Source organism: Esox lucius, chromosome 4, assembly GCF_011004845.1.
Source record: "Esox lucius isolate fEsoLuc1 chromosome 4, fEsoLuc1.pri, whole genome shotgun sequence".
Lineage (NCBI taxonomy): Eukaryota > Metazoa > Chordata > Actinopteri > Esociformes > Esocidae > Esox > Esox lucius.
This window is the reverse complement of record NC_047572.1, coordinates 15,965,034-15,992,259: the sequence shown is the minus strand read 5'-3', so window position 1 is coordinate 15,992,259 and position 27,226 is coordinate 15,965,034.

The following is a 27,226-nucleotide window of genomic DNA, read 5'->3' as shown; positions in this document are numbered from 1 at the left end:
CTGTACAAAAAGGATGTGTTGGCTTGTTTAACAGACACAGTGAGACAATAGCTCCTGGGGACTATTTTACCACTCCGCCATGAAGATCCGCCCAAAAAACATTGCAAGGGATTTTTAGTACAGAAAGGGAATTATTTTACTCTTTTTTTGTGTCCACTGAAAAAACTAAAAACAAATCCTTTACTTAAAGGGGCACTGTGTAGAATCCTGCCTCTAAAGAGTAACACAATTTGTCTCCCCTTACCAAACTGATAGACGGACCGACGACAAAGTTTAAATGGGGAATATCTCGTAGAAAAATTATATTTGGAGAGATAATTTGAAAGTTTAACTTAGAACACTAACGGCAGATGTCTACTGGTCATTATTGCAAGTACTTATACTAGCAGTACAGTAAAAATTAGGGCTCTGAAAGTTAACGAGTTAATGTGTGCGATTAATTTTTTGTCGCCATTAAAGCATTTCTCTTGATTGAGATTCAGAATAATTCAGAATCATCAGTGCGTGACTCTTCAACAATGAGGAGTATTCCACACATTCCTGTCGTGAAACATGTTTACTCTGCGCTTCTGTGAATCCTGCCTAACTGCGCGTTACCTACTTGTACTTTAGAACACAGTCTGTGCTGTTCCAAGTTTATAAAATTTCAAATTGGAATATCTATGAAAAGAGCAGCCGTGCCGCCCCTCTCCCTTTTCTAAAACTGGTCCTGAGTCGCTATGTGAGCACCAATCCACATGTAATCCTTACTTTTAGCATGGTGAGTTATGCAAAATTTATGTTGTTGCTAAGCTTATGTGTCCTTGCCAGTCACATTTCATAACATGCCTGCAGCCACCAGATAGGGGCTGATATGTGTTTTCAAGAGCACAATGGTAGAAGATGGTAGAACTATTGGATCAGAGAAAAGCAACTTTCTATTTCACTTTACATGGGCTATAAATAGATTCTGACAGTCACTGTGGTCATTTGAGGGGAGACATTTAAGATGTGTCTTATCTGTGTGCATGTGTGTGTCTGAGTGTGTCTGTGTGTCTGTATGTGTTTGTGTGTCTGAGTGTGTCTGTGTGTTTGTGTGTGTATGACTCTTAGGTGCACTGATTCATATAGGACACAGCCATAGACAGTCATTAGGACTTCCTGATGCACTACATTAGAAGACAATTAAGCCTAATGTGTTTTGTATAGTGTATAGTGTGATTATAATGTGTTTTGTATAGTGTATAGTGTGATTATAATGGGTTTTATATAGTGTATAGTCTGATTATAATGGGTTTTATATGCTGTGATTGACCAACATCCGCTTTGATTCATCACTCATTAACCCTGACTGAAGCCTATCACCTTATTATGCTTGGCAACAGGGGGGATCATCATTTGTTGTGATTGTTTTCCTGCTTCCGGCCTATACGCAAGAAAACAAAACATTGCGAAAACCGGTTTTAATTTGTCATAATTATTAAATAACATGCAGATGACCTTTTTATGTTTATTTTCACTTAGTATAAACACTCGTAAGGCAACATTAGTTTGCAGTTAGCCACAGCACACTTCAGATTTTGACTGCACGGTTTAGCTGGGCAGAATATTAGACTGTTGTAACCTAGAGTGGTCCTGTAGACCAGGCTGCTGCCTTCGGTTCATATGTACTGCTGGAGCATGGGTTTGGATCCAGCCCACAGCTGGAAAACATGTTTATGTAGATAATCACAGGTTTGTGCTATTGGCTGTGTCACAAAGCTAATCTGCCATCCCACCCAGACACAGTCTATGAGGTGGCTAATTAATAGCCTGCCCTCTGAGTACCTAGAGTACATAAAAACTATGTACATAAAAAGTTTTTATATTTTCAATACGTTTCCTTATCAATTAAACACTATAACATATTAATATCTAGTTGCACATTATTTAATAATTTTCACAGACTTATTTCATATTCAACAATGGGCTGGAATACATTTGCGCTCATAGATTTGCATACCCTGGTAAAAATTGTGAAAGTTTGGCTTGATTTTGAAAATATGCAAAGAAAAATGTATTTTATTTAAGGATAGTGATCATATGAAGCCATTTATTATCACATAGTTGTTTGGTTCCTTATTAAATCATAATGATAACAGAAAGCACCCAAATGGCCCTGATCAAAAGTTTACATACCCTTGAATGCTTGGCCTTGTAACAGATACACACAAGGTGACACACACAGGTGAAAATGGCAATAAAAGGTGAATTTCCCACACCTGTGGCTTTTTAAATTGCAATTAGTGTCTGTGTATAAATAGTCAATGGGTTTGTTAGCTCTCACATGGATGCACTGAGCAGGCTAGACCCTGAGCCATGGGGAGCATAAAAGAACTGTCAAAAGACCTGCGCAACACTTTATAAAGATGGAAAAGGATATAAAAAGATATCCAAAGCCTTGCAAATGCCAGTCACTACTGTTCAATCACATATTAAGAAGTGGAAAATTCTGGGATCTCTTGATACCAAGACAAGGTCAGGTAGATCAAGAAAGATATCAGCTAAAACTGACAGAAGAATTGTTCGGGAAACCAAAATCCCCCACAGGTAACGTCACAAGAAATGCAGGCTGCTCTGGAAAAAGACATGTGGTTGTTTCAAGGAGCACAATACAACGATGCATGGTTGAGTTGCCAGAAAGAAACCTTTACTGCACCAATGCCACAAAAAAGCCTGGTTACAATATGCCCGACAACACCTTGACACCCCTCACAGCCTCTTGCACACTGTATGACAAGACCAAAATAGAGCTTTCTTGTCACAATAAATATTGTCACATAAGTTTGGAGAGGGGTCAACAAGGCTTATAGAGAACATAATACCATCCCCACTGTGAAGCATGGTGGTGGCTCATTGATGTTTTGGAAGTGTGTGAGCTCTAAAGGCACTGGGAATCTTGTGAACATTTATGGCAAGATGAATGCAGCATGTTATTAGAAAATAATGGCAGACACTTCTTCTGCACAAAAGTAGTGCATGGGACGCTCTTGGACTTTCTAGCACAACAATAACCTTAAGCACAAGGCCAAGGCCAATGGTTACAACAGAAAAAGGTGAAGGTTCTGGAGTGGCCATCACAGTTTCCTGACCTTAATATCATCAAGCTACTCTGGGGAGATCTCAAATGTGCGGTTTGTGCAAGACAACCAAAGACTTTGCATGACCTGCAGGCATTTTGCCAAGACAAATGGGCAGCTATACCGCCTGCAAGAATTTGGGGCCTCATAGACAGCTTTTACCAAAGACTGCACGCTGTCATTGATGCTAAAGTGGGTAATACACAGAATTAAGAACTAAGGGTATGCAGACTTTTGAACAGGGGTAAGTTCATTTTTATCTTTGTTGTCATGTTTTGTTTTATGATTGTGCCATTCTGTTATGACCTATAGCTGAATGTGAATCCCATAAGAAATCAAAGACGTGTTTTGCCTGCTCACTCATGTTTTCTTAAAAATGTTTTACATAACTTACCAGTTCTCCAAGGGTATGCAAACTTTTGAGGTCATATGAACATGCAAAAAGATATCCTGACTTCAATATAGATTATTTGGAAAGCCTGACCCAATCTCTTCACTCCCCCTCTCTACTTTTTCCAACAAACACACACACACACACACACAGACGGAAAGACACACACACTTCTAATGCAATATTGTAGATCAGACCAGAGCATCTTCTATCAGAGGATCTATCAATAATTGTGTTGTTAGCATAACCACTCACATTATTACTATTGAACACCTTTCTATACACATCAAATATCAACAGACAATCATAGTGTGTGTGTGTGTGTGTGTGTGTCAAAGCTATAACTAGAATATATATAAACTTATATATTAAGTACAATATGTTTTAGTTTTTTTATTCTACTAAACTTTTGTTAAAAACCAACCTTTTTAATATTTTTTTTTAGCTTTTAAATGCTGCTAGCAGATGTACTCTAGCAGATGTTTCAAATAAGCCTAACTTGGGCTCATTACCTATCACTAGCTAAAAAGCTAGAAATCTGAGAGTGAGCACCAAGTATGACCCATAGGTGTAAACAAAGGCGGCACCAAATGAAAACCAGCTCAGGTCGGTCTGAAAAAGCAAAGCTCCGTCTAGCATTATTTTAAGTACATTTCCGAAATGGACAACGAATACATATTAGCGTGAGAAAACTGTTGCTAACTAAGTGCATCTGAACAGTGGTCATGCAAAATCCTACAAACAATTTCATTATAAAAACATGGGACACTTGCTGCCCCAGACTCAAGCTGCATGTCACCGGTAAGTTGAACTTCTGGCTGCCCGGTAGGCCAACCGACTTAAGCAGCTTGGATGAAGATTAAAGAAACAAGATAACTTAATTCAAAAGAGTTTAACGATAGAGAATCACTGGTTAATATATTCATTGAGTGTGGCAAGAACCAGCCATCAGGAAATCCTAACTCCTGCTGCTGCTAGAGTAAACAGCGTTATTGCTTTGAAAGTGGATACAGGAAATGAGAGATTCTGGAAGGGAAAGGAACAGTAACCGTGTGTTGATGGATAGAGCAAGAAAGGACTGAATGCTTTGTTTATGGGCATATCAGCGTGCTTCTATCACTCGCCCTCCAACGAGGCACAGCATGTGTTGTTCAACTGCCATAGAATTTCCCATCCACACACTGAGGATGTGATAGTGCAGTGTCCTGACCACACATTAGACCCAGAGAAGATACCAGAAAAGATCTTAGGGTAAACATACGGTCATGTGGGAAAGTTGTCTTTTAATTCACATAGGGATGTGTAACCTTCAATTCAAGACAATTGACATATGAAGCTGACCTAATTTAACAAATTACACTGGAAGATTATACCTGGCATTGATTTATTCAACAGAAATCAACAGAAATTATAAAGTGCAGAAAAATAAGGCAATTTCTAGCTTTAATAGCCGGCCCCCTTTGGCTGAAATAACTAAGCATGTCTTGTAACTGCGTATCAGTCTCTTACATTGACTGGGAGGAATGTTTGCCCACCCTTCTTTACAGTTCAGGTCTAACTGTCATGATCAATGGCTTTCCTGCACGCACAGCCTGATACAACTCCTCCTACAGCATTTCAATAGGAATGAGATCTGGGCTTTGATGGTACCAATCCAAAACCCTTCGTTACTTATTTTTAAGCCATTCCGTTGTAGCTTTGCCTGTGTGTATTTGGTCATTGTTTCTTGATCCATGTTTGGTTCAGCTTCAGCTTTTTGACACATGGTCTCACAATATCTGCAGTTGTCTGGTACAACATGAAATTAATTGATGATTCAATGATGGTTGGCAGCAAAAACAACCCCAAACCATAATGCCACTGCCTCCATACCTAACGGTTGGTAATGGGTTCTTCTCAAAGGTAGTGTTTTGTAGACCGGCATTATGGCCAAAATATCCACCTTTGACTCATTTGTCCCGAGGACACAGATGGGGTCTAATACACACCTACAGAAACATATGTGTTTATTAAACCCCACCAGATAAACAACAGTTTATAAATAAATAGTGTTTTTTGTACACTATTTTATTGTACACGAATCGTACAATAAAATGGCATGTGTTTCTGGGGCTATATAAAAACTTTTGAAACCCAGGACTCAGTGATGACAAGTCAATGGCATGTGTTCCTGGACCTTACCATACTGCTGCGAAATCCAGGACTCAGATTTAGCAAGTCTGGTCACTTAGACTTACATAAAGCTCTGGAAAAAATTAAGAGACCACTGCACCTTTCTATTTCCTTTCCAAAAAAGTTGAAAAGGAAAGTTTTGAGTGAGGAACAGAAGCGTTCAATTTGCAGTGGTCTCTTAATTTTAACCCCTCACTAAAAACCTTCCTTTTTGGAAAGGAAAGAAAAAGGTAAAGTGGTTTCTTAATTTTTTCTGGAGCTGTATATACAAATACACACATACTACCCAAATAAATGGCTTCAGTTTGACTTTCAGGTGCCCAACATTTGCACTCCTACCACATGTCAAAACCAATGCAGTATTTACATATTACATATTAATATACTGCAACAACATGCTAGAGGTCAAGCAAAGATAACTCACATTTACCAATGCATTTGGTCTTTCTGTTAAATAAAATTAAAATTGTTATAAATTGATCAATTATTTGTAAATTATACTTTTTTCAGGTGAGCTTAAAGTTATACTTGAACAAAAAGCCCCTGACCGGAGTATAGTGTAAATGAAATGAACAAACCATTTTTATCATGATCAATATAAACTTTTCATAGTGTGGTAGTTTTGAGCATATATTTATCACCAAAAAAATTTTTTTAAATGCTTAGTCAAAGTATTACTTATTTTGTGTTGTTCACAGAGAACCATAAAAGTTCCTGATTGTTCCTCATTAAGCCCATTTGGTTACTTTGTATTGAAACAGATGGCATAGGTGTTTTTTGAATGCATTTAAACAGCCCATCTCACAGAGTTAAACATTCATCATGTTATAATGAGAACATATGTTTTGTTTTTAAATGTGATTCCTATAAGAAAAAGAAAAACTGTTTGTGCTGGGGGTGCAACAACTAATTGATCACATTGATAATAAAAATAACACATTTCATTATCAATTAATTACTTTAAAAAAAGGTGAAACATGGCATGGTGCTCCTGAAAAGAAAACCCATTGGAGCCTTTAAGACTAAAGAAGAGGGATCAACAGAATAAATATACAACTAAGTGTGTCATTGTTTGCTTTTTTATAGAGGTTGTTTAACTTAAGCTTCATCGCATGAGTAGCATTTTTGAAGTGAGAAATCGTTGATCTCGAATGCCAATGGGATTGTGGTAGACATTAAAATTATGCACAAATGTCAGTGATCAGCTGCTTTAAGTACAAGTCCACAATTTCAAATATATGTCTGTGCTTTATTATATAATTAATGTATTTAGAATGTTAGTTTATAAATTAATATAATTGAATCAGTGTTAGTGTTATATGCTAAATCTGGAGATTGGCTTAAAGGGCGCAACTATGGGCTTCAAGTGTTCACTTACACATTTTGTCAAATATATATTTACTGACATGAACCATTTTTTGAGTGCAGTTTATAAAATTACAAAAATATAATAACATCTGTGTTTGTGCGTGTTTGTGTGTGCAGTGAGATTACAATCACAAAGGACATGTCATGTATTCTGGGGCTAGCAAAGGGATTGAAAGGGCTTTTGTACGATACCATGGCACATTCACAGAGGATTACATTACTCTAACTCTATTACATTCTATCTATCTATCTCTTTCGCTCTTTTCATTGCACTCTCTCTCGCGTTCTTTCTCTCCCCTCCCTCCTTCTCCTTCTCTCCCTTTCTGTATTTTACTTTTTCTCTTTCCATAGCATTCTAGTTACCTTCTACTCTCCAACATTGACGAGAATGAACTGCAGAAGACAATCAAAAGTGACACTTTTATCACTCCTTACTATTCAAAAACAAATTGTCTGAGGTGATACCTGATCTCTTTAGCAGTAGCCTTCAGTCTCTCTGCATTTCTGTTAAAAAATATTAGCTGCTGTGTTAAAGTGAATTTCATGACAGCAATCTTCTGTTTGGCACTGAGCTTCTCTTTATCGCTAAATTAGACAGAAGAAGAGATGGATGAGACTGGAAATGGAGGGATGAAAGTGAGAAAAGAGAGAAAGGTCAGAATGACCCTACGTCACTAGTATTCCAAAGCAGTTCAGCCAGGCAGGAGAGAGGGATGAGAGAGAGGTGTGAATGCTGAAGCTACCTGTGTCTTCCCAGGTAATAGGGGATTAAATACAGCATGTGGCATTTACCCTGATCCTCTCAATGAAGTTTAGAATGCCAGGATCTTGGCACTGACTGTGCTTTTACCTAGAGACAGAAGCACAGGACTGTAGTCGTCTTAATTCTTCAGACACCCAAGCCAGCAACCATATGCTCTAACAGTGTATAATACTAAAGATGTAAATAGAGGAAGTTCAAATCTTTTTACTGACTTCCAGAAAAATAAAATATAATTGAAGTAATTAATTTGATTTAGTAACGCCCAGAGACACAGGACCCCTACAGGCTACAATGAACGGGAAAATAATTTTCTAAGCCTCTTATTCACCATAGGGAACTGTCTTTTATAAAAATTATTCTCCATACAATATGCATTCTTAAGAAAAAGAAACACAGGTTCTTTATTGATATCTTTGAAACAAGGACTAGTTGTGTCCACGACTAAACTACATTGTGAATGACTCTTTATGGCATGAAAGCTTGGCTACAGTCAGTGAATTGGCACAAAATAAACTGCCAACTGTGAAAGTAGCGTTCAAATATTTGGGTGTCGACCACAACCTGACCAGAAACCAGAAACTGGTTGTACAAAGCTAAATTATATACATTGACAGCCTGAAATATTCAATATTACATTCATGCATACGGAGAAATCAAAAAGACAATGAAACCTATTTTACAGCTGTATTACAACAAAAGTAAGGATGTACACCACTATTCAAAAGTTTGGGGTCAATTAGAAATACATACATTAAATTATTAATGTATAAGGAAATATAGAAAAATTTATAGGAAATAAAGGTTATTAAAATAAATTTAAATTGAAATACTGTACTGTAGCTACTAGTGTTTGTGTTAGCCATCTATCCTCAGGTGAACGAGGCTGGTGCTCTCACAGCTGACAGTATTAAATTATAACCATCACAGATCAGCCATGCAGAATAAAAATAAGTTCCCCTAAATCTGCCTTAGTCTTGTAATATATTATATTACTATGAACTGGAAGGCAATCAGAACACCATGCAAGAAAACGATTGCTCACTCAATACAAAATTCCAATGGAAACTGTTACTGTAAAGGTATTGACTTTCCCTTGATTCAATGAATATTTAATCCAATGTTTTATCTTTCTTTCAGTCCTGAAGACAAAGTCTTTGTACTGAAGACAAAAGAATGACATCTAAACCCCAGACCTCCAGAGAGCTGCAGCGAGCTGGCAAAACATCTGACCAGGGGATGGCTATATGCCTAGCATGATAACTCAAACCTATGCCAAAGACAGAAAAACTATCACATTGCACTACATGCAATGTCTTCGGAAAGTATTCAGACCCCTTCTCCAAATGCTGTTGTGTAACAGAGTTAATTTATAATAGATTAAATATATATTTCAATATTATTAAATATTCGTTTTTGCCATCAATCTACACACAATACCCCACAGTGACAAAGCCAGAACACAATTAGAAACATACGCTAAATTATTTAAAATGAAAATCTGAAATATCTCAGATTTATTAGGTGCACCTATGTAGTATCAGGTAGGACTGGTCGTTATTAGAGTATTTGTGGCAATTCTTTATGTCAGCTCGAACGAGTCCAGACATTATTCTCTGATTGCTGTATTTTTTTTTGTATAACACAATTTATGCAATACTCAATACTAATTCTAGTGCCCGAAGATCTCAGGAAATCAGCAATTTTTTTAGTTGATGGAACCACCACATCTGGCACCAATAATCACACCACAGGTATTGTGGTATTGTGTTTTTCTCTGGTTATCACAGTCAGACATCGCCTATGAGGTTAAACTACACCAGGATCGGCTTTACATTGCGTATACAACGCATCGTAATCTTTCATCCCGGGGGGTCTGTAAGGACAGCTTGCATCCCAGCCCGGCGTCCCCATGCTGCGCCAGTGGTGTTGACCCTATCTGCATGCTTTACTTATTGGGATGCAGCCACATGATTTGCGGTTCGGCTATTTGTTTAGCGAGATGACAAAATCAAAGGCTGACTACTTTCCCAATGTGTGTGTGTTTTTGCCTCCTGTATGTCTGTGTCTTCTGGGTGTGCGCGTGTGTGGCGGAGGTTAAACTTGTCTTCCTGAATTGTTTCCAGCAGAGATTAATCATCCGGTTCTGGAATGAAGGATTCTGATCATAAATCACTGGTTGACCCCCATCGCGCTCTCCCTCTCTCCCTCCCTCTCTCTCCCTCTCTCTCCCTCTCTCTCCCTCTCTCTCCCTCTCTCTTTCAAAATGTCTCTTCAACTTTCTCCCTCTCCGACTCTCTCCTTCTCCCTCACTCTCATTTTATTTTTTGTCTTCCTGTCAGACTACACCAATCTGAAGAACAGTCATTGGCTTACAGAAAGTAACAGCTGGCCAATGGAATTGACGTTTGAGTAGTAGGATATCAGGGGAACTGTCATAAGCTTTGTATTGGTGGGGTGGGGTCAATCACACATCACAAACGTACACAAACAAACACGCCTGCAAACACTCACACCGAGTTTGGCTGATGAAACCCTTAGGCAGGCCGCCCAATGAGAAAAACACAATGAAAATTGCGTACAACAATCAGACAGGACAATGGCGCATTTAATTTCCATATCTGCCAGCTTGCACAGTTTCAGTAATCAGCATATGCATCTCTTAATTACCCTAGCTAGCTAGCATAACTAACGAGCCCTTTGATAATTAGCCTACGTTATGAGAAGTAGAAACTGTGTGCAACAGAGAAGCTCAGTGCCCAGTGGTTCCGTTGGCTGCCAGCTCCTCTTTCTATCTATGCCTTGTTTTTATGCTGTGAGTAAGGGGCTAGTCCAACCAGTTTTCTAGCAACGACCAGAGTGTGTTTTCTGACACTCTGATTTACATTCTCAAACAGTAGCCATTTGGTCATACTGTATGTGTAGGCTAAGACTTCTCTGGAAGGGGCTTTGACAGCTGAACAGGTTGTTATTTAATGAACATTCCCTAATTAATCCATCCTTGACTGTCAAATGGTACACTTCAAAATGGCTTTATTATGACATTATAGCTGTTCAACATATTCCGTGAAGCCGCATATGCTGGCAAATCACCGGAACTGTTTATGAAATCATAGAAAAATGGCAGACCACGCCCACACAGCATTCATACTGCATTCAGATTTAACCAGTCAATGTAAAATACACCCCTGAGAAAGAACACCCCTGAATGTTTTAGCTCAGGAAATTAATTATTTAATATAAACAGTTAAACATTGAGTTCCATTCCTTCCCTTATGACAAAAATATTAGTTTATTAAATTACTCTGCTCACAAGCCTATCGGGATCCCATCCTAACAGCTACAGACTTATTTAAAAGGGGCAAAGAGACAAAGTAAGACAAGGGGGGGGGGGGGCCTAATGTGTAAGAATTACAAGGCCTAATGTGTAAGAATATTTACATAGGAAACCTAGAGACAGAGGGACTAGAGAGAGGGAGACAGAGATGAAGAGATTGTGAGAAAGAACGATAAAGACTTTGACTTTATATCTTTAAGGAGACTTTATAAAAACTAAAACCACCTCCAAACAACCCCCAAACACACTCCTAAGGTTTTTCCACCACAACCTTCACTGAATGCAAATCAAATCAACATATACTTGTCACATGATTGTGACAAATAACAGGTGCATGCTTAGTTATGGGGCGTTTTTCCACAATTTAGCATGCAAGGGTGTGTGTGCAGCGTCTGGTGAGCGTGCGCATGTGCTCAATATTAAATAATTGACATTTGACCTTGGATAACAGTGACCTTGGCCATGGTCACAATGTTGCCTCCCAAGGGGGAAGAGACTCTGACATGCATCCTTCACAGCTGTCTGGGTACAGCATGTGAACCATGTTCATCTTTTGGTGATGTGGACACTGAGCAAGCTCTCTATTTGTAAGTTATGGTTCAGTTTGGTGCAGTATAACACAGTATATTAAAGCATAATTCATGTTTGGTGCAGTATAGTGAAGTACAGTAAAGTATAATTCAGTTTGGTGCAGTATAGTGAAGTACAGTAAAGTATAACTCAGTTTGGTGCTGTATAGCACAGTGCAGTAAAGCTGTCATTTTCAACCATCCTCTTGAAGGCCGCCAGATGTTTAATATGTTAGCTGTTGCCATGAACTAGCTCATCAGATTCACCTACTCAAAAACGTGTTAATGAGTTAAATTTTTCAAATCCCCTAAGCACAAATTGAATATTTTTTTGCACTGAAGTTATATTAATAAAGCCTTTGCTATTATTGCGTTAAATGCTAAAATACCTACAAAATCATACATAACATTAACATATAACCCTGACTGTAAAAAGCGTATGGCCAACTATTAGTCAATTCTTCATCTTGTTAGGGTTTCACACCCTGCATATTTAAACAGACCACACTTTGCAAATAATAACCGGTAATAAAAAGTTATCTTCCACACATTGACCAGATATTTGGTGCAAAAACTCAAGTGCATACCCTCGATAGTAACAAATCTGAAGACTATTTGCTAAGCCCCAGTGCATGACCTGTATATCAACAACATTTGATTGTAGGCTGTTTGATACCCATCATTTTATCAAGATCTTCACACACAAGCTTGTCTTTTTCATCCCCAGAGCTACCAGTTTTGTGCATCTCGCACTTTTATGGTTTTTTTTCCCTTGACACGTCTCTGATCCAATGTTCGCTGAAACCCCTCACAGTATTGGTTGACTTTCTCTAACATTTGTTTTGCCATTTTGGTCCTCTGCCACTCATTATCCTAGCTAGTCAGTGACGTGTGACTCTTTGTACTATAGCAAGCTGGCACAATGTTGGTAATTGCCCTACAAATCCCATAATACATATCGAATTAAACCCACAATACACAGCATTTATGGGTTACTTCTTATATTTATTCCAGATTGCATTCTCACTTGAAACAAACCGCGCCAGGGTTCATTTGGAAGCGGACAGGACCAGCTTGTTCAAATGGGTTACAGTGTGATTTGTCCGTTCTGTCCTCCCCAAATGAACTGGACTAAGAGGGTAACACTGCAGTTTGATTCAACCGTACTACACAAGCTAACGTGTGAAAGCGACCTGTCACTGCACAGCTTTGCCCTAATGCAATCCCCAGGCTCAACTCGACCAGGCCTCCATCCTGGCTGAGAGTGCGCAGTCCTAGAAAAAGTGGTTGTCTGTGTAAGTAAATGTGTGTCTGTGTGTGTGTGTGTGTGTTTGTGTATGTGTCTGCGTGGTGCATTAGGTTTATTGTGTGAAGCCTCCAGTCGTTAATCCCCTAATCTGCTGAAGCCTGGAAATCGCCACCATCATCTGTCAGATAGGGTAAAACACACATGCAAGCACACGCCCAGAACACACACACGTCTGAAAATGCCTTGAAAACCTGCCAATAGAGCAACAATAACTAGGTTTTCTATTAACTTGAAGAAAGTAGCTGAGACAACTGCCTGCCACTCATTTTCCCTGGTATCAGCAGGACTTAATGTCCCCACATCTAAAATAAAAAACTCTACAATGTTGAGAAAACAACTCATTTAGTGAAGTATTCATAGTGTTGACAGCATGTATGCCTTCTATTTGTTTCATGTATTTTTCATATTATTATCATTAGTTTTCCTACTTATCACCATACCATGGAGTAACTTCCAACATTTGGACCTAGAGACATTAAACTATTTGATAGTGAAACTTACAATGTGAAATATTTCAGGTATTTTACTGAAAATAAAGACAACCGTGCTGTCTTGCAAGTAGACATTCTTTGTGTGAGTGGGATAGATATTGACTTTGCAACCAGTAGCTTAGGCATTTTGAATTAAATGTGGACTGAAGCATCTAGTTCCATAATCATATAATGTGCCCCGTTAACGGAAAATAACAACATTTCTAAAGAACCAGAAATGGAGCCAGTAAAAAAGGAGATATTTTGTTGTTTACCAAACCGGCATTTGTCAATTTCTATGCCAATACTTTTTCCATCAGTCCCACAAAAAGGTACAAAGGACCCATGCATAGCACGCCCTCTGTCACTAAGAAACCTTCCAGTATCAGGCCTCTTGCCAGTGGGCGTGTCCTTGGGTATATGTACGGTCCCTTCCCTCAAAATAATGACAACTAGTAATGTGTATTGTAGCCTACAGATGTTAAAAGTCAATAAGAAGTAAGGGAGCGTTTTAATTAGAGAACGAAACACGTTTTTCAAATTTAGTTAAGGATACTATTGCAACACATTTACGCCCACATAAGCTTGTTAGCCAGCTTTCTAGCTACCACTGATCCAAAATTGACTAATCTTCTGATGCTCAAAAGACAAAGTTACTCCATAGAAAATGTACGGTAACAATATAAACTGTTCTTTGTTTAGTTTTTTTCTGTCATGGAAAAGGAGCCTTTGGGCTAACTGCACATTCAACAACACAGGAAGGAACACAGAATTTAAAAGATAAAATTTTTATCCAGTTTATTATATCATCACGCTGGCAGTTGAGCTTAGTTCATATCTCTCACCATCCGTGTGATGTAGCATGTTACCTTGTTTTTATCTGCACTGTTTGGTCACTTTTGTGCTTAGAACTAAGACTAAAGCTTGGTGGACATTGAGCTTGTCGCTAACAGTTTAACTGACAGCACTATGTTCTGTTTCCAGTTTTACTTTTGCACAGTGGCCTCAAGAGTCAAAATACAACATTCATCACCACTTTAATGATAGAAATGTCCACCGGCTGACAGGAGTCTGACTCTCAAGTTGATTTACATTTTTTACGGGGGGAGTTGAATAAATAGATACACAAACACAAGGAGGTGTACACACACACTTTAAGTTTTGGTATCCTTGTCAGGACAGGTAATCCTATTTTCCCTAACCCCTAAGCCTAACCCTTATTCCAAGCATAATCATAACACTAACCCTAAATTCTAACCCGTAACCCCGACCCTTTAAACCTTAACTCTGATTCTAACCCTAATTGTTTTTATACTAAATCCATTCACCTCATGGGGACCACCAGCATGTCCTTACAAGGTCATATGTTCCTTGCTTTCCTGCACTTTCAGAGATCAGTCCCCACCAGAATAATAAAACATGTACACACAAACACACCGGCACACATACATACACACATCTGCCTAACAATGGGCTCATTTCAGCGTAATGAAGACGGATGCTGCCACAGCATCCCTAACAGGTGTTAGAGTTACTCCATAAATACATAAACCACATAGATAGAGAGGTGGAGGGAGAGATTGGGAGATTGATTGAGACAGAGAAAGCCAAATAAAGATAGAAAACATGGACAAGGAGAGGTAGAGATACAGTAGTGAGATCAAGAGAGGGACTTGGAAGGAGTAAGGAGAATATGGAGGAAGCAAGAGGCCTGACTCATTTCTTAACAGCACATTACTCAGTTGACAAAGAAAAACATCTAGACGATGGTAGTGAAGGTTTGTAAATGGATGTGAGAACACACATAGTTAGATTATCAAACAGCACGGGCCTTCTGAAAACCTCTCTTTCTCTTTCACTTCCCCCCAAGGATAGTAAAACTTGAAAACACTAACACACACACACACACACACATACACACACACACACAGACTAATTCTCTCTCTCTTGCCAAGTGGGACAGCCTGAGGTCTTGTGTGGTGATTGCGGCTGACACAGCCTGCTGTCCAAATTGAGCTCTTATTAACACCAATGACCACTATCAGACAGGACAAGAAACACACACACACGTACCCCAGTCTGGCAGGTGAAGGGTGGATGAGGACACATCAGGTTAATCTAGCATTGGCTCTCTGAGCAGAGCAGAGTGTGTGTCTGTGTCCTTAATTACCTCACTCATCCCATCAGAGATTTTTTTTTTTTATTCATCTGCCACTCTCAGATGTCAGTAGGATAGATGGAGGGGAAGGCTGGAGCAAGGGAAGGATAAGGTAAGGATCACTGAGAAGGAGAACTAGAATAAATGAAGATCTACAGCCCTGTGGGGTGCCTTATCTCCAAACAAGCTATAGCCTATGTAAAACTTCCCCTTAGATAATGTTTGATATTAATTAGATATTTAAGTGAATAGTCATACACTATATACATTATGCACACACGCAAAATGCTCAGACATATCAGCCATACAACTAGAGCAGGTTTAAAAGATGATCTTTACAGGCAGACTGAGACAGAGAGACAAGAGGCCGGCCCAGTATGGGAGGCGAATGGATGAACGACTCACCGTGTTAAACGTCCCGGAGGGAGGTTTAGCCTAGTTAAAGAGGCAGAGACAGCGGAAGACGCAGGTCAGGCTGCCGCAGCACGAAGGTGGCAAGAACTTTATTATGACAAAGTTACCGTAGCCCGCTGCATGACCCCCCCCCCCTCCCCCCCATGCCTGCGCAAGCAAGCACGCACACACACACACATACCGTGGTCAGAGAGAGCTAGAGCGATGCGGTATATCCACAGGCGTTAGAGCGGAACAAAGTGAGTTGAGCTCTGCATGGCTTTATACAACTGAATGGCAGGTCTGATCATTACTGCTGGAGGGAGATGAGCGGTGTAGTAGATTCAGTAGCACAACATTGTGCACTGTTTGTGACATGTAGCCGATTGCTGGCTGGGAAAACATATACAGCTGTCTTACAATTAGATTAGGAATTTAAGATAACTTGTCTGTTTTAGCAGGGGCTGAGAACTGGATTTCATGAAGGTAGCCTATTTCTTATTGGTGACATGTGATTGTTGCAAGAGGTGCAGTGAAGGGAAACGAGCTTGGTTCACTCATATCCCTCTAAATCTCTACATCACTTGGATCTAGTAACTGTTACATCAAATATGGTTCAAATCCTGTCAGTCACACATTTTAGCTGGGCGGTTAGTGTCGTTTCAGTCAATCACACACACAGTCACACACCCAGACACACATGCATACTCGTTAAGCTCTTATGGCGATAGACTTTGTGAACAAATAGCCAACGACGCATGTACTGCACTCGCGCGCGCACTCATACACACGACACCTCAATGTCATCGCAGGCGCATCCCTAGTCGCAAAATGGGTGTGATAAAACGGATCCAGACACATCTCGGCAATATATATATATATATATATATATATATATATAGTTATTTAGACACACTTACAGTTTAATTGCCCACTCCGCTTTAATTTGGAGCCAGAAATTAGGAAACGAGCAAAGCGCGCGAGCATCGTTCCAAAGGAAATCATAAATTCTTACCTGTCTCTCAGCCGCGCTTCTCTATCTTCATAATCCTTTCCAACAAAAACTTTTCCTCCACTCCAGGGAAACGGTTGAAATATACACTTATTTTATACTTTTCCCTATAGATACTGTACTCTGTACCAACCTTCACAAAGCACCTTCTGGCGCAGAGCAGAGAGGTTCGGGTTTCTAAATTCTAGGCAAATCGATTATTAAAATGGATAATGCAATCCAGAAGGTCATGTTCTTCTCCTTCGAATTAGGAAAGAATAAATGCGACAGATTCAAACAAACCGAGCATTGTATTTCTACCGCACGTCTCTACACAAGATCTGATACAGTACACACACACTCAAGGCAAGCAGGCATACTCTGACTGAATGAGCTCCGTGGCCAATCCGAAACGCAGCGCACGGGTGAGGAAGCGAGGCTGCCTGGGAGCTACCATTATATTCCGGGCGCGGGAGAGAGAACATGACAGCAGAGCATTCCAAAACGTGTTCATGGTCAGGTCACATAGGTCATTAGCAGATCATATGGGCTGCAATCTGCTTTCTGATGCCATTGGTTAGAAGGTTTTACTGAAGAGGAGTATAACACAAAAGATTAAGTATTAGAATCTATGGACACAAATTAAGGAGGAAAAAACGGAATACTTAAAAATAATGATAGAGTTCCTTCTAATCAGGGACTTATGCTCGCTAGCCGAAACCTCTTGGGGGCCAGGACGGAAGGTTTATGGCAGGCGGAGAATATTTGGGATGACAGGTCCCGAACAAAAATAATAATATTAAAAATGTTGGGAGCCTTTGATACATTTTGCAGGTTTTTCCACTTACAAAGCATGTAGAAGTCTGTCATAGGTACACTTCAACTGTGAGTGACGGAATCTAAAACAAAAATCCATAAAATCACATTGTATGATTTTTAAGTAATTAATTTGCATTTTATTGCATGACATAAGTATTTGATACATCAGAAAAGCAGAACTTAATATTTGGTACAGAAACCTTTGTTTGCAATTACAGAGATCATGCGTTTCCTGTAGTTCTTGACCAGGTTTGCACACACTGCAGCAGGGATTTTGGCCCACTCCTCCATATAGACCTTCTCTAGATCCTTCAGGTTTCGGGGCTGTTGCTGGGCAATAAGGACTTTCAGCTCCCTCCAAAGATTTTCTATTGGGTTCAGGTCTGGAGACTGGCTAGGCCACTCCAGGACCTTGAGATGCTTCTTACGGAGCCACTCCTTAGTTGCTCTGGCTGTGTGTTTCAGGTCGTTGTCATGCTGGAAGAAACAGCCACGACCCATTTTCAATGCTCTTACTGAGGGAAGGAGGTTGTTGGCCAAGATCTGGCGATACATGGCCCCATCCATCCTCCCCTCAATACAGTGCAGTCGTCCTGTCCCCTTTGCAGAAAAGCATCCCCAAAGAATGATGTTTCCACCTCTATGCTTCATGGTTGCGATGGTGTTCTTGGGGTTGTGCTCATCCTTCTTCTTCCTCCAAACACAGCGAGTGGAGTTTAGACCAAAAAGCTCTATTTTTGTTTCATTAGACCACATGACCTTCTCCCATTCCTCCTCTGGATCATCCAGATCATCCATTGGCAAATTTCAGACGAGCCTGGACATGCGCTGGCTTGAGCAGGGGGACCTTGCGTGTGCTGCAGGATTTTAATCCATGACGGCGTAGTGTGTTACTAATGGTTGTCATTGAGACTGTGGTCCCAGCTCTCTTAAGGTCAGTGACCAGGTCCTGCCGTGTAGTTCTGGACTGATCTCTCACCTTCCTCATGATCATTGATGCCCCATGAGGTGAGATCGTGCATGGAGCCCCAGACCGAGGGAGATTGACCGTCATCTTGAACTTCTTCCATTTTCTAATAATTGCTCCAACAGCTGTTGCCTTCTCACCAAGCTGCTTGCCTATTGTCCTGTAGCCCATCCCAGCCTTATGCAGGTCTACAATTTTGTCCCTGATGATACAGGTAAAGAGTGGAGAACAGGAGGGCTTCTTAAAGAAAAACTAACATGTCTGTGAGAGGCGGAATTCTTACTGGTTGGTAGGAGATCAAATACTTATGTCATGCAATAAAATGCAAATTAATTATTTAAAAATCATGCAATGTGATTTTCTGGATTTTTGTTTTAGATTCTGTCTCTCACAGTTGAAGTGTACCTATGATAAGAAGACTTCTACATGCTTTGTAAGTAGGAAAACCTGCAAAATAGGCTGTGTATCAAATACTTGTTCTCCCCACTGTAACAGAACAGAGATGAACTTTCATAGCTTTTTATATTATTAATATAAGTCACTACCGCACAATTTCAATGTGATGAACCATGAAAAAAACGTTATTTTGTTATCAACATGAAAATTCTAATATGGATTTACTGAACATTTTACGGTCAGTCATGGCACCACCCATGCCTTTCAAGAATTATTACTATTTATGATCGTAACAATTCTTTCATTCTGAAGGTCATCAAGTTTTATCAGACAAGCCAATGCAAATTTCATAGGAATATTTTAAATGTATGTCCTTTTTTTGATATCTGCCATTTTCCCTGTGAACTGTACTGACATTTTACCATAAAGGACAAGTACATCAACAACAGTACAACAAGATTTGTGTGAAGGTTAAATTACAAATGATGAACTTATTGATATAATTCATTTAATATTTTGTTTACCCTGAATAACTAAGGTCGGCATACCAGTCAAGTTTTTACCAAGCCTTTGGAGGATACTCGATGATCTACTATTAGCATGTGCTAAATAAATGTTGTCCATTTGAAAACTTAGAAGGCCTCTTAATGTTGTTACACCACATTTTAAATCCACTTTCTGGATCCCTGAACAGTCTAATTGTGGATCTATTGTAGATATCATGTATAGACTCTTTGGATTAAAACCTATTCATGATAAGTGTATGTAATGGCTTACTGCATATTATCTATTAAATTAAATTATTCTGCAGTTTATAAATAAATGGATGGAGAGGTATACATACAATGGATGGTGAGGTATACAAATTTGGTAAGAAATAAAAAAAAATAAACTAAACATTAGAAAGTCACCAGAAATGGATAAGATCTTGCAAGCATGCCGAGGAAATAGCCTCGAATTTACGGAAAAGTCTTGTTGATTTACTTTTTAGTCAAATCTCTGTTTATTTAGCTACTTGTGATGCTGCCTACTTCACGTGACTAATTCTTTCAATAGATGTAGTAATTGTATTTTTTTGATGAATCAGTAATTTAACTTATATATTGAAAAACATCAGGACATGCCCACCTTCAAGGACAGGACATGCCCACAGCTATTCTCAAGCTTGTGTGCATCACAGATGAGACAGTCCAACAACCCTGTGTTCATAGGAGTGTAATATGTTTGTAGCCCAACATTTCAGTTGCAACCAATGGTTTTGTAAGAAGACAACTTGGGGAAGACAGGTTGGTGATGAAATTTGATATCACAAAGTGAGTGAAAGACACAAGCAAAATGTATCAATGCCATCTTGTAGCCTTGACTCCCTGCTGTCATGTGCCTGTTAACTCTTGTTTCTAGCTGACATGTTTGGGATTTTATAAAGAATTTAGTTTGTCTTACTAAAACTTCTCACTCTCAGTTTGCACCCTACTTCACTGCAATGCTCAAATTCCTTATAGCAGCAGATTAAAATGAATAAATAAAAACAAACAACAGGAAATCTCTATCATCAATACAGAAGGATCTATATACATTAGAAGTGACTTTGTCAAATAAAATAGTATCAGGTCATGTGCCTTAAGATTATATTACACTCTTGTATTAATAAACATTAATGACTCTTGATACGGACATTGTATAGATGTGTACCTGAAATGTTTGGATAGCTTATGCTGAGATGAGAAATAAAACAACTGTGAGAAAGTAAATGACAAAGGCCAAAACGTTTTTCATGCTGCTTCGGTGTGGTTAGTAAAGCTGCTTACCTCTTCAGAGACATCCACCTATTAATGAGAGGCTGTTATTGTGCCTCCATTGTGGGGCACAATCACATGCAAGGCATTGTGTGGCACCATTTTCATGCAAGGCATGCTTTTTATATGTAAATCACAATTTTGTTTAGAAAAATTCAAACATGACATATTAAAAAAAAAAATGTCAGGAATATGCAGGGCCGGTTCTAGGCATGAGTGACGCAAGTGGTCGCTTAGGGCCCCCGACCCATAGGGGAGACGGGGACCCAAATCAAATTTTGCTTAGGGCCCCCAAAAGGCTAACGCCCGCGCTGGTATTATGAACAATATATCACAAATCCAGACTGGGTTCTAAACATTCTGAAGTTCTAGTATATTCTAAATATTAATTATTTCTAAGTACAACCAATTAGTGAATAAGAAAATGGATTCAAAGGGCCCTAAAATGTTGCATTCTGTAGTAGGAATAACACATGAAATGAGATGTGTTTGAAAAAGATTTCTGAACAATATTACTAAAAGTAAGCAAAATAATAAAGGTTCCTATAAAGACAATAATTTATGTGACTTCACATGAATATTTACTGTTTGGGTCCTTTAGATAATGTCCTAATTTCAGAACACACTTTTATGAGTAAATGACACCAGCATTTTGTGTGTATTGTGTTTGATTCAAAGGTCATAGGGTGTTACAGGAGGCTTCTTTAAAATATTCACTTTCATTTGGATTGTCCCTGAAATCATTCCAGATTAAGTTGTAAAAAGCATTCAAACAATCTTCCTCCCAATTAAGTATCTATGTAAGATTTGCCATGAACAATCTGATATACTGAGTACTTATTCAGTCCATGCTCACATCGACCTTGCCTCTGTTTCTGCCCTCTTCTTCTACTGGCTGATGTGTATTAGGACCAATAGGAAGATGCAATAACTAGCAGCCGAGTGAAATTACATTTCCTAACTAGGGAGACATTGTTAAAACTAAGCCTATTGCTTCATGCACAAACCAAGCTCTAACTGCATATTTCCCCGTGGATGCAGAATAATAAAGCTTGATTATTTGAAAACACCTTTCTTGTTAAGGGAACCCTCTGGTTGCTTTGATAAAGATTTAACAGCAGAGGAGGGTGTAATACATATCTGGGGGATTAATATTACCTGGCGAGGCTGTGAACCTTGGAATTCTAATTAGGTACTGTTTCAGTTAAAGGGGCATTCTGTTAGATCTAAGTTCCCTTGTGACAACAACAACGCACAGTAGGCCTACAAACACAGTCCACCTACAAGCACACTCAACACAGACCGAGGAGAAATTATTTGTTTTACTATTTTTCCAGATTGAGTCTTTAAATGAGGAGGTGCACAATTAATCTCTTGTGGGTAACAACCAAGTTTTGCTGTAAAACAAAGATGCAAATGAAAGGAGAATTGGTTTTCTAACGTACCCCCAGGTGATTCTTTGTGAGAAATGTAGACCGACTAGAGTCTGCATCAGGTGTGAGTAGGCCTAGCAAAGGAAAACAACAACAAAAAACTGTTAAAAAAATGTGCGCTGCAAGCCAGTTTACAGCCTCAAATAAAAAGCTCTGCCATTCCAGAAATAGCCTACTTGGTGTAAGCAATAACATACTTCAGAAGAAAAAAAAAAGCATATCTAGGAAGATTGGCCTATTTCTTATATCATTAAATAAGCCCAAGTGTCAAAAGATTGAATGCAATACTGACTACCTTAATACTACTCCTAGCTAGCTTGATGCTCAATCCCAACATGATTCCTACCCTTTGCCAATAGCGCTACATTTTACCAGTAATAAACATCCAGAGTTTTTAGCAACCGCGTGTCTAGATTGACTCTTGAAGTTTGTGTTTACCACAAGTTAACATACAGCCCTTTCATCATACTCTTTGCTTATCAAAAGCTAATACACAGTATATGGGTTAACTAAGGAGCCTTGAGCTTTATTAGCTCCATATACCGTTATTTAATCCATATTTTAAATGAGTCTTGTGTCCTATCTTGGCCATTACAGCTTGCACGGAGTCAGTTGTTCCATTTAACCTTGTTCAATGAGCTCCTTCTGACTCATTCATCAACCAATCATATCCCCATACTCAGGGGTTAACACACACAGGTCTGTATGGCGAAGGCTATGTATGTGTGCTCGTGGGTTTGTGTAATATATCTGCCTGTACACGTGTGTGTGTGTGTGTCTGTGTGTATGCAGCAGAGTGAGTGAGCCAGTGTGTGCCCACTCAACCGACAGTGAGAAGATGCATTGCACTGTTAATTGCATAATCAATTTTGATTCATTCTCAAAATGCAAATTAGCTAATTAAAGGACCTGAACTTATAGAATTACTACTGATTAGCAAGCTAAGCCCTATTGGTGCCCCGTGGACACAACCTTATTAGGCTGCATTAATCGTTCCCCCTCTGTACCTCTCCTCTTTCTGTATAGCTCTAACGTACAGCTTGATTCAATAATAGGTACTCCAAAGAATGAGATGCAAAATGAGTTGTAGGATTTCATGAGCATTTGGTAAAAGAAGGACATTTGTGAAGTAAACAGCATTTTGCTGCACAACAGTAATAACAGAACCATAAAAACTGCTGCAAACATGAAAAGAGACATAAAAGTGAGCTTGCTTAATACACTATAGAGTGTGTTACAGGATGTGTGTTTTGTGTGTGGGTGTGTTTTGTTTAGTGGATGTGTGTGCTGACATAAAAGTCTAGCAGGGACTGTAAAATCTCTCTCTCTTGCTCTCTCCGTATACTCAAATATAATATATTGAATTAACAGTACACTACATTATTGACACCATTGATAACGATTAGCAACATTTTCGAAATAAACAAAAGTTTAGAGCTATATTGACTTTCCAACATTTGTATTGTTGTAATTCATTCATAATTCAAAGGAAGTAGCCAAAATGACACATTTATGAAATTACAAACGTATTTCACAGTAATTAAAATATATTGTTGCCATGCTTGTTTTCAGTTCTTTGCACACCTTTTTTTTTGCTTTTACTTTATCAGATAAATATACTAAGAGCACATTCTTATTTACAGAAATGAACTGGGAGCAATAAGGGGTTAGCTGTGTGGCTCATGGATAGAATGACAGTGTTTTTCCCCTGACTGGCCTGCAGATAAAAAACAGCAACATTCCCTTTACTGGCCCACCAAGTAGGCCCACTGCCTCCCCCTGTCAGGGACAACGACACCAAGCCTTTTACTATCGTGTGTTATAAGATTGGAGCACACATCGGAAAATAGTCTTAGACCATTCCTCCATACAAAATCTACCCATATCCTTGAACATGCCCTCTTCAAACCAAGCCGAAATAACAGGGAAGTTGTAGCAGAGAACAAGCAAAATGGGGGAAATGGCTAATGCCCCAGATGTCCTGTAGGGCAATGGTTTGGGTAGCCAACAAGCTGGCCGCCTCCACCCTGTGTCACAGCCAACATGGTGTCTTGACACAGGAGAGTTGACGGAGCCTGGGCAATTTCCTCTGGTCAAGACAACACTAGATTTAAGCTGCGGTGTAGTACCTGCAACTGCCGGGCCCAATGAACATCAAGGGTCTTTCTCTCTGCAAGCAGCCCACAGACTGTAATACCACCACTCCCTTGGCTGGATTGATACAGTGTACATGTTGCTAAGGAGAGTGGGTCGACTGGGCCTGGATAAGCAGTTGTTCCCATTTCTGCCGGAGGGGGTGGATTTGCCTGGCCTCACTTGTTTCAATCACTCTGTCCTACATGCTCATAACACCCTGGAAGGCCGGATGTGGCTGTTTGAAGAGCCACTGTTCCCTAATCCCATCCTAAAGACACAAACCTTGTTTCAGCTAGCGTGCGTTCGAGCCTGCTGAGTGCAGGACGTGCAAAGCCGGGTCACATGATGCAGAGCATGAGCAGCTCTGTGGAGAAGCTCGGAGGGAGTGCAGGGATCTGTTCATTCAGCAAGTTGTTAGGGAGGTCTGTGAATCCCTGCCGGCAGCGAAACACGCACGTCCAGTTACGCACACACTGACCAATAGAATGAGAACACGCTGTCACCACGGCTACGAAGGCGGTGGAGGGCGATGAAGGGCTGGACGGTATTCGAAGCGGTGGAAAGGAAGGCTGCATAGACCAAACGCATTGAGGTGTTGCACACTTCCTGCCCGGAAGACATCGAGGTGTGTGTGCCTCTTTTAAGATGGTGGATGGCCTCAGACATCATCAATACATGATGTTTAGGGCTGTGGGGGTGGGGGGCTGTCCTGTGTGTTTATGTGTGTGTATATTGGGGTTAGATCCAAAAGCACCCATTTGGATACTTCTAGGCAGCTTAAAGAGCAGCAGGGGGTTGATGAGAAAGGGGGAGAGGAGAAAGATGGAGGGGAATGGGCAGAGAAGAGGGTGAGGATGCCGAAGAAAACTACAGAGGAACAGAGCACAGCTGGTTTTTAATTGAGCCTCCTCCGTTTTCTGCTCAGCAGTTTCCCAGCTGATAGCTCAGAGGATGTAAACAGCTAATGGCGGTGTGGAGACTTCCCACGGACAGCTCTGCGTGCGTGCTGTTTGGGTCATGTGACCAGATGTAGGCCTCTTCAATCAGGACCCCTCACAGATGTCTGGTTTCCATTGATCTACACGAGTCCCAAAAGCTATAGTGTACAAACTGCCTGCCTGCTAATCTCCCTCATAATCACAGACCGGCTTGATTGATAATTAGTTGAATCAGGTGTGATAGAGCAGGTCTGGAACAAAAGCCTGCAACCCCTTTAGCTCAACAGGAGAGTTGGCTACGCCTAATTTGTTGGTGATTGTTGTCGTCTGTCGTCTCTACGATGTAGAGCCAGGAAAAACAAACATTCCACTTCACCTAGACATGTCCCAAGCTGGGTATGAGAACAGTAAACTTGACTATTTATATGTGAAAGTAATATAAACTAAAAAAATGTTTTGCACATTGTCAGTGGTACCAAACAGACAAAGAAACAAATCTGATACCTGGTGATAAAGTCTTATCCTGTTATTCTAACAACACTTCCATTTCCAGAGGTGCAAAAGAGGGGGGTGTATCAACCTATTAATTTTTGCCTCAACAAACAAACAAACAAACATACACACACACACACACAAATGAAGAAAGAGAAGAAAAGTTTTTGCACTAACAAGCGATGTGATAATTGTCTTGGAGTAGGGAGAATTAAAATGTGAAACAGAGTCTTTGCTCGAGGGATTATAGTGCTGAATAATGCTATTCTTGGAAGCTAATCAACACGCACAGTCACCTCCCAATGTATTGGCACCCTTGATAAAGATGAGCAAAAAAAGGTTGTATGAAGTAAACAACACAAGTAGTAAGCTATTTTGTAATTTTCCAACATGTGAAATATACAGTAGTTCATTAGTGATTGGAGGGAATCAACCAAAATTAAAATCTTCTTAAATATTACATGTATTTCCTCAAAAATATTACATATTGGCATCCTTATTTTCAGAACTATGTAAATGATTTGGCTCAAATGCATCTTTGGACATTTCTCCATACAGAATCTTTCATCGTCTCTGCTGATGGACTGCCCTCTTCAATTCAAATCTCAGGCTTTCAATCAGATTCAAGTTCGGAGACTGAGATAGCCATTGCAAATGCTGATTTCGTGGTCAATTAACCATTGCTAGAAGATTCCTTTGCAGAAAAGTTTCAACTTACAGGGGGAGGAACAATCTTGGATAGAAAACACAGGTAAAAAAGCAACAAAAATGAAAAAGTAGGTCTTATTTACTTGTATTTCTTTATCATAATTAACCAAGGTAAGATAATCATATTCGAAATAGGCAAAGCAAGGCCACAGTCTTCTGTTTTGTCCGTGGATACAGCTGCCTGAGAAAAGTTGTGGCCAAAGGATTTGGGGAGGCTTTTGAATCAATGCTATTGAGTTACATACAGCCTATCACATTTATATTGTTGTTCTGTGTACAATAGACTGGCACTAAATAGCAAAATAACACACCAGACAACACATAACACATCTTACAACAAATATAAAAATAAATGTTGATATCTACGTAATAGCAGGAGTTCTCCATCCATAGATACAATAGCATATTCATATTAGCATTCTCGGAATACTGTATCTGCCCACTGGAATGCTACATAATGTAAGTGGATAACATTAGTTTCCCCACTTGCTTTTGCAACCGGGAAATAGTGATTTAATTCCATGT